Source organism: Melospiza georgiana, chromosome 9, assembly GCF_028018845.1.
Source record: "Melospiza georgiana isolate bMelGeo1 chromosome 9, bMelGeo1.pri, whole genome shotgun sequence".
In the NCBI taxonomy this organism is placed as follows: domain Eukaryota; kingdom Metazoa; phylum Chordata; class Aves; order Passeriformes; family Passerellidae; genus Melospiza; species Melospiza georgiana.
Genome location: NC_080438.1, coordinates 11572687 through 11579780, shown reverse-complemented (window position 1 = coordinate 11579780; position 7094 = coordinate 11572687). Strand labels below are relative to the sequence as shown.

Below are 7094 nucleotides of genomic sequence, written 5' to 3'. Positions count from 1 at the left end.
CTTACTCTTCCATAAATCCCCTGCCTCATTTAATCTGGTTACCTACTGGCATTGCAAACCGCCAAATTTTGTCAACAAAATACAACGGCACTGTTGCCTACATAAATACATTTACCACCTCTTAACATGCAAAACACGCAAACAAACGATAAACGCAGCTTCTGAGCGTTCACAATGCAGCCAGTGTCCCACTGCCCAGCGCTGGCAGCTGCAGTCGGTCAATTTCAGTAACCAGGTAGTTGCCAGGAGTAAGCAAGCACAATTCCTGCGCGGGACTTTATAGTCATTAGTTTTAGATACTGTTTTGTAGCTTGGAGAAATCTAAAAGGGAGAAGTGCGTGCGCCTCTCGTTTAAGCGACAGAAGTAGAGGGCGTGCAGGAGGGAGCGAGGAAGCACAGCAGAAGGAGGAGACGGGGTTTTCGCGTCTTTCAGGAGCCCCGAGGGGCTGGTGCGGGGCGGGCGGTCACCGCAGCACCACAACAGGACAAGTCGCGCTGCCTCCCTGTGTCGGTGCCACTTCGGTGCCGTAGGCAGAGGACGAAGCGGCGCTTCCCCGGCGTGCCCAGCACTGCGGAGGGACCCTCCGGCGAGTTGGGCGGCACGGCACGCTGCCCTGTTCCTGCAGCCGCGCGCGGCTGCGGCGGGGCGCTGGGGTCAGCCCGCCGGGCTCGGGGCTCGGACGGCGGCGGCACGGACAGCACCTCCGCCTGTGCGGTACCAGGCTGAAGCCGAAATAACACGGGAAAATTAGAGCTGCTCCAGCGGGCAGGGCGCAGCCACAGCCCTGCCGGCGGCTGGGCGGCTCCCGCTCGGTTCGGGCGGTAGGTCCCGTCCCGTTGCCCCCCCGCGGGGCAGGCGGCGCCGGCGGTGCGCCCGCGGGGCGGCGGGGCGGGGAGCGCGGCGGCGGGGGGGCGGGCGCGGCGGCGGCGCTAGGGCCGCGCGTTGCGCGGGCCCGGAGGTGGGGTAGCTGCCGCCGCCCCGCTCGCCGGCAGTCGCGGCGAGGTCGCTCCGAAGTGAGGAGGCGCTGCCGCCGCCGCCCCCCGAAGTTTGGCCGCGCCGCCGGAGCCCTCCGCGCCGCAGCCCCGGCCAGGGGCGCACTCCGCTTGCGCCGCGCGCCCATGCCGCGGACGCCGGCGCCCCGCGCGGGGCCGCTCCCGCCCTGAGCGGCGGTGGCGGGCGGGGAGCCCGGCGGGCAGGACCCGCCCGCCGCCCCGCCGAGCGCCGGAGGAGTGCGGCCACCCGCCCGCCGCGCGCCGCCCGCGCCCCGCCAAACTTCGACGCCGACAAGTGCCTGGGCCCAGCCGCGGCCCCGCCGAGCCCCTCCGCGACCCGCCGGAAACTTTACCGAGGAAGAGCACCCCCCCCTCCACACGCCCTCCCCGCGGCCCTTCATGCCGCCACCGAGGAAGCCCCAGCGCGTCCCAGCACCGCGGCGGCTCCGCGCCGCCCCGCGGTGAGGCTCGGGCGGCCCGAGCCCGCAGGGTGAGTACAGCCCGCATGCCGCTCCGGGGCAGGATGGGGCGCGGGGGCTGCGCGGCCTGGAGGGGCCGGTGCGGGTGCCGGGGCTGTGTGCGGGGGTCGCCCCGCCGGGCTCGGGCCACCGACCGCGGGCGGATCGGTGCGGGCCGCGCGCCCCCTGCCGCCCGCGCGGAGCGGAGCGCGCCGGGGCCGGGGCCGGGGCTGGGGCCGGGCTGGGGCGGTACCTGCGCGGTGCCTCCTCCGCCGGAGCTCGGAACCGGGAGCCGGAGCTCCGACCGGGCCGCGCCGCGCCGAGCTGTGAAGGGGCGCGGGCGGTGCGAGAGCCCTGAGGGAGCGCGAGCGAGCCCTGAGGGAGGGGCGCGTCCCTCGCGCCGCGCCCGCCCCGCAGCGCGGAGCCAGCGGGGAGAGCGGCGGCCCCGTCGGGCACGGGCGGCGCCGGGCATCGGTCACTGGTACCCAGCCTGGTGTCCTCCCTTGCATCGGAAATTGCAGGCGGCTTTTCTAAACACTCACACGCACACAGAACCCCCAGAGAAAACCCCGCATGGCGGTGAGCAGCGCAGATCAGCTAGACGCGATAAAACAGATGCTTTTCTACTCTCAAAGTTGGTGCATGTGCGGTTTTGGCCTCTGATTGATACACTTTTATTGTTCTGCAATCAACTTTTCACTACTCCGGATCTGATGTGGTAGGAGCCAGCATTACTTCTACAGAAATGTTAGCAAAGACAGTGAGTGGAACAAGCGGTGGAGATGCTTTTAAAGAGGGAATAAGTCACTGTCTTGCCTAAGGACAATGCGGTTCAGGATGAGAAGCTGTGGCCGGGGAAGCCCGCCAAAGGGAAGAAAACAGCAGAACTTCCCCTGGCTTGTTTTATGTTGTGGTTGTGGTGGTGGTAGTTTGTTTTGGTTTTTTTGTTTTGTGCTTTTCATGGGGAAAAAATAAAGGTTAATTTCTGGTATATTTCTGGACCTTAACAGGATGATTACTAGAGAGTTTCAAACAGTGGCGATACTCTCATGGAGTTATGAACTTTGTCTCAAACCTCTGACATTGATAAGCAGCACCAACTTTCTAGCTATTTATATAAAATACAGCAATAGCACAGAACAAATTCAGCAACCGGTAGGCATTCATTTTTGAGCCTGAGAACTTTCAGTTAGAAAGTCATCAGCTCACACCATAACTTGAAAGCCTTGTAGCCCTATGCCCTGGATACACTATGTGATGAGCATGCATCGCCTTATTGAGCATGAAGAGTCATTGAAAAAAAATCCAAAAACAAAGCTTGTAACTTCCCCAAATGCTACCTTAAATTCCCAGAGGAAAAACTTGCAGAACAGATTGATGCTAGAGATATTTAAGGCAAGACGCTAACAATTATAAAGATGCGAGAGGAAAAAAGCAGCCATGTACTAAGGCTGTAAAATTTAAATAGCTGAAATGCTTTTTACTCCATATTCTGACAGCTGATGATACCTGGCAAGCAATGGCAGTGGTAGTATGATGTGTCAGTCAGCAAAGAATAATGTGTGAAAACCAGAAGTATTTCAAGTATAGTGCCAAATTGCAGGGTTTTGGTAGCTGGTATTTTATTTTCTTTAATTAGGTATCGACATTTTAAATTTCTCCTGAGGCTAAGAAATCTTTTTCTGCTAAATAGTTAAATAAGCTGGATAAGAATAGAACCTAAACTTTGATTGGAACAGTATTTGAGGCCAAAGACACCAAAGTAGTTGCTTGAGTATACTGCATTTCATATAAGTATTGACAGAAATAATGTGTATTAAATCATTAAATACAGGTTCCCTTCTTCTTTGAATAGATAAAATAGATAAATAATTTTGCCTTTATAAAAGGGGTTGGTTTGTATGTATGTACAAGGTTCTCAAGTTGCTTAGGTGTAACATGGTATATACAACACGAGGTTAGTAAATGTAACTTGCATGAGGGTTAGAACATTATTTCCTATGTTCTAAACTGGCTTTTTATAATTAAAACTGGAGTGGACACGGAGGCGCTTTTTACTTGGGCTTGATTGGATCCATTCATCTGCTTAAGCTCTTCGGGATACAAACTTGAAACATGTTTCCTTTGGAAAAATCTGTTCCGCAGCTGCCGCTGTGGGGAGGTGGCAGCCGGCGCTCCTCGCCTCGCCTCGTTGTTTCAGCCAGTTCTCCTCAGGCAATGTAGAGTCTGCTGCTGGCTGTCCTTCCTGCTCCCGAGTGCTGGCAGGGTGCGCTCAGTCCAATGCATGGTCACTGTGGGAGATGGTCACTATTTTATTACCTCCTTCACCTTCCTGTGGCTTGCCAAAGAGAGGCCCAAGAACTCACCCCTATGGATCTGACAGTGATTTCCCAGCAGGGAGCTCATGCAAGACATCCAGCCGCTCTGGTTGTGAGGAGGGGAAGGGGGTGGATTTTCACACTGATAGAAGGAGGCAAAGGAGGAGTGTTTGCTAACAACCCCTAATGAGACCTGAAGCTCTTCCCTGGCACTGGTGCTGCCAAGATGCATTTTATCTGTTCTGTAAAGGGGGTGTCTCCTCCATCTGCAGAATTAACACGCTGCATGAGCTGTGACTTCCCCATCTGGAAAGCGATGCATGTGCTCAGAGCCTGCTCACAGCTGATTTCAGTCTGGGGGTCAGCTGCATGCCATTCTTCTCGGATGGCTGTGACATCCTCGCTTGTGGCCAGAACCACCGGCCCTTCGCAGATGGAGCCACGCTCCGAGAGGAAGGCAGAGCCAGATGTGGCCTTTGCACCGGTGCCTCCCAGGTGCCTCCTAGTGTTTTCCATAGTGCAGAGGCTGTGGCACATGGAATGTTCAAGGCCCCAGCGCTGCTGCCCCACACAGCAGATGCCGGGTGCAGCGTGCTCTGGAGGCTTTGCATACATTTGCTGAAGTCGTCGGGGCAGTTTGCCGTTCCCTTGCCCTCAGCCATCAAGGATGCTGATCCCTCCTTTGCCACCTCCATGGCCCCCGACACCCAGGGTGTGTGACTAGCAGGGTACCGGGAATTGGGACACCAGACAGTAGTTATTAGTGGTGTGTTTGATTACCTTTTTCTAAGGTCAAATGCACAGGCATTACAGGGGACAAAAAGCCCCATTGCCGTGTGTTGCCCACAGCTAGAGGCTTATCACTAAACATCTGGCACAGCTGTAAACTTCAGAAATGTTACTCCAAACGTTTTTTCTACAAAATAATTTAAATAGGTATGTCCTTAGCAATAGGGCACTAAAATGTAAAACGCATATCATAAGTGACTCTGCAGGAACAAACAAAAGCAAGACAAATCATACAGCTCTGTCAGAAAAAAACCTGGCAGCACTCAGCACATGATCCTTAATGTGCTTTGGTCAATATCTTTCTCTATATCAATGGAAGCTCATTAAAAGAAGATATTGCAGACTAACTGAGCCATGCCATACTAGTTCTTGCCAAAGCTTGACATTTTTAATACATTAATAATATGTTTGTAATGTAATGGAAAACTATTAATCAGAACTGGTTATATGCCAGAAATTTAAGCTATAATTGGCTGCTTCTTGTCAGGAGTGTCTGTTGTACATGGCTACAGCTGCCTAATGCTCAGATGTCTTGCACTCCTCTGCACTTTTTTCTTGTCAGTGCACTAAATTCAATCGATGTTATAGTCTATAATTCTGTGTAACGACCATCATTATGACTGGCTTACTTTAATGAGAATTCGTTATATGGGAAGTATTTTAGCACAGTGTGTTAAGGTAGCAGCTTGCTTCCCATTATTTAGTCCTACCCAGTCCTGGTTTATTAGCGGATATGACTCTCAACATTATAAAATATTACAGGTAACTAAAGAGCTAGAAAGGAAGATATTAAAGAAAAACTTTTTTTTTTGCTTCAATATACAAGCTTGCAGTCTAAATATAATTACACTCAGTAACTTCTTATTTCTACTCAGAAAAATTGTATTTGTTTACTTACTGTTTATTCCAGCCATGATCAAGCCATCTCAAATAAAAGGTATTTGACTTACCATAAATTAAAATAGTTTGCGGCTTCTTCTAGCAAGGAGTTGTTTCCCATTTTTATAGTGACATAGTTTCCTATAACCCTAAGCTATGGGCTCTTATAGGTACCTTTTTTCCCTCTTCAGAATAGCACATACATTGGAAAGGAAACAGGGGAAGAAGTGTCTTTAAAATTATATGGAAAATGTTCTCTGAATTACTGAATTCCAAAATAATATGCAAACACTCCCACTGAAAACAAAAAAAAAAAAAAGAATGTAAGGTTGCTACAAAGCCAACAGTACTACCCAGCATGCTTCTTAAAGAGATTTAAATTTAATTTGGTCTTAGATATTTCTGCTTTTGTGTCAGATTCAGATTTGAAGCTTAAATATGTTTGAGCAAATTGAGAATTGTTACTGCAGGAAAATTCAGATATTCTCTGCGTATTCTGATAAAATACATGAGAGTTGTATGGTAACACTTGATAAAATGAATATAATGGAAAATTGCATTTACGTCCATACAGCAATTATTGTAAATTACTTTGCTATGGAAACACAATTCAACCATCTGTTGGCATTTCATGGTGTCTGTAGTTTAGCTCAGTTTAAGATGAAGCATTATTTAAATATAGGGAGGCTGTTTGCGAATAGCTTTGAAGATAAGTTTGGAAAATGAATATTCCCAACGTGACACGTTAAGGAGCTTACCAGGTCACACACCTCTTCCCGTGGCTGTGGGATGTAGGAGGTTCATGACACTGGGCATGATTTAAAGCTGGGAAGCAAAGCAGGCTGCAGAAAGTGGCGACTTAGGGTTGTTTCTCAACATCTGTCCGGTGGGTCTGGCTCGGTTTTCGCATCCAGACAAAGGAAGTGTGGAAGTGCTGCAGCGTGTGGCTGAAATCCCCTGCCGACAGCCCCACGCCCTGGCTCCCCAACCTCGGGTGGCACAGGCTGATAAATGCACTGGAATTCCTAGCCCTGGTTTTCCTTCACCCTGTTTAGGGTACTTACTCTGTGTTTGCAGTTTTCCTCACACAGAATTTGGAATTTTTTTTTTCCTGCGTTATTTAGGAAATAGATATTTGAAGTTGCTATGATATACTTCTAGCATTTTATACCTGTAATAATGTGATTCAGGTGCTACAAAGTGAGGAGATCTCTAGTTGTTTTCTGAAGAGGGTAAAGGGCATATATCTGCTGTGAAATAAGTGCTGAGTTATCAGGTACAGCGACCCTCAAACCTAAGAAAATAAGGGGGGAAAGCATTCTTATAGTAAGCTACAAAATAAGCCATTGTCTTTATCAGATAGTTTGTCATCAGTGTGGTCAGTAAATCGCAGCTCAAAGGCAAAAAAAAAGGGAGCAAAACTCTTGCAATGCTAATGAGAAATGTCAAGGAAATTGAATTGTACTTGCTGTATCTTTGTTAGTCTTAAAATAATAATAATCTAAAAGAAATGTGTAAGACTTTTGGAGCTCCATGAGGTCCTCCTGCCAAGAAGCTACTAGCACCTGCTAGCCCTGATGCCCAGCTCTGTGTCCCTTGAATAAAAGAATTTTGCTGCTGCTGCCCTGCAGTGCTGGGCTGCCTGCTCCCCTGCCTG

General features: G+C 50.5%; 1 protein-coding gene across 3 annotated transcripts in view; it reads left to right on the top strand.

Annotated features, from left to right (window-relative positions):
• Positions 1 to 1277: 1277 nt before the first annotated feature.
• Positions 1278 to 7094, top strand: part of NTNG1 (netrin G1) — a 147881-nt gene continuing 142064 nt past the window's right edge. The window contains exon 1 of one of the 3 annotated variants that reach the window (XM_058029906.1): positions 1278 to 1483. The gene's annotated coding sequence lies outside the window, so the exon portion shown is untranslated. Of the gene's footprint in view, positions 1484 to 1911; positions 2170 to 7094 lie in introns of those variants that run through there. The other 2 variants (XM_058029904.1, XM_058029905.1) reach the window with 2 other exon arrangements.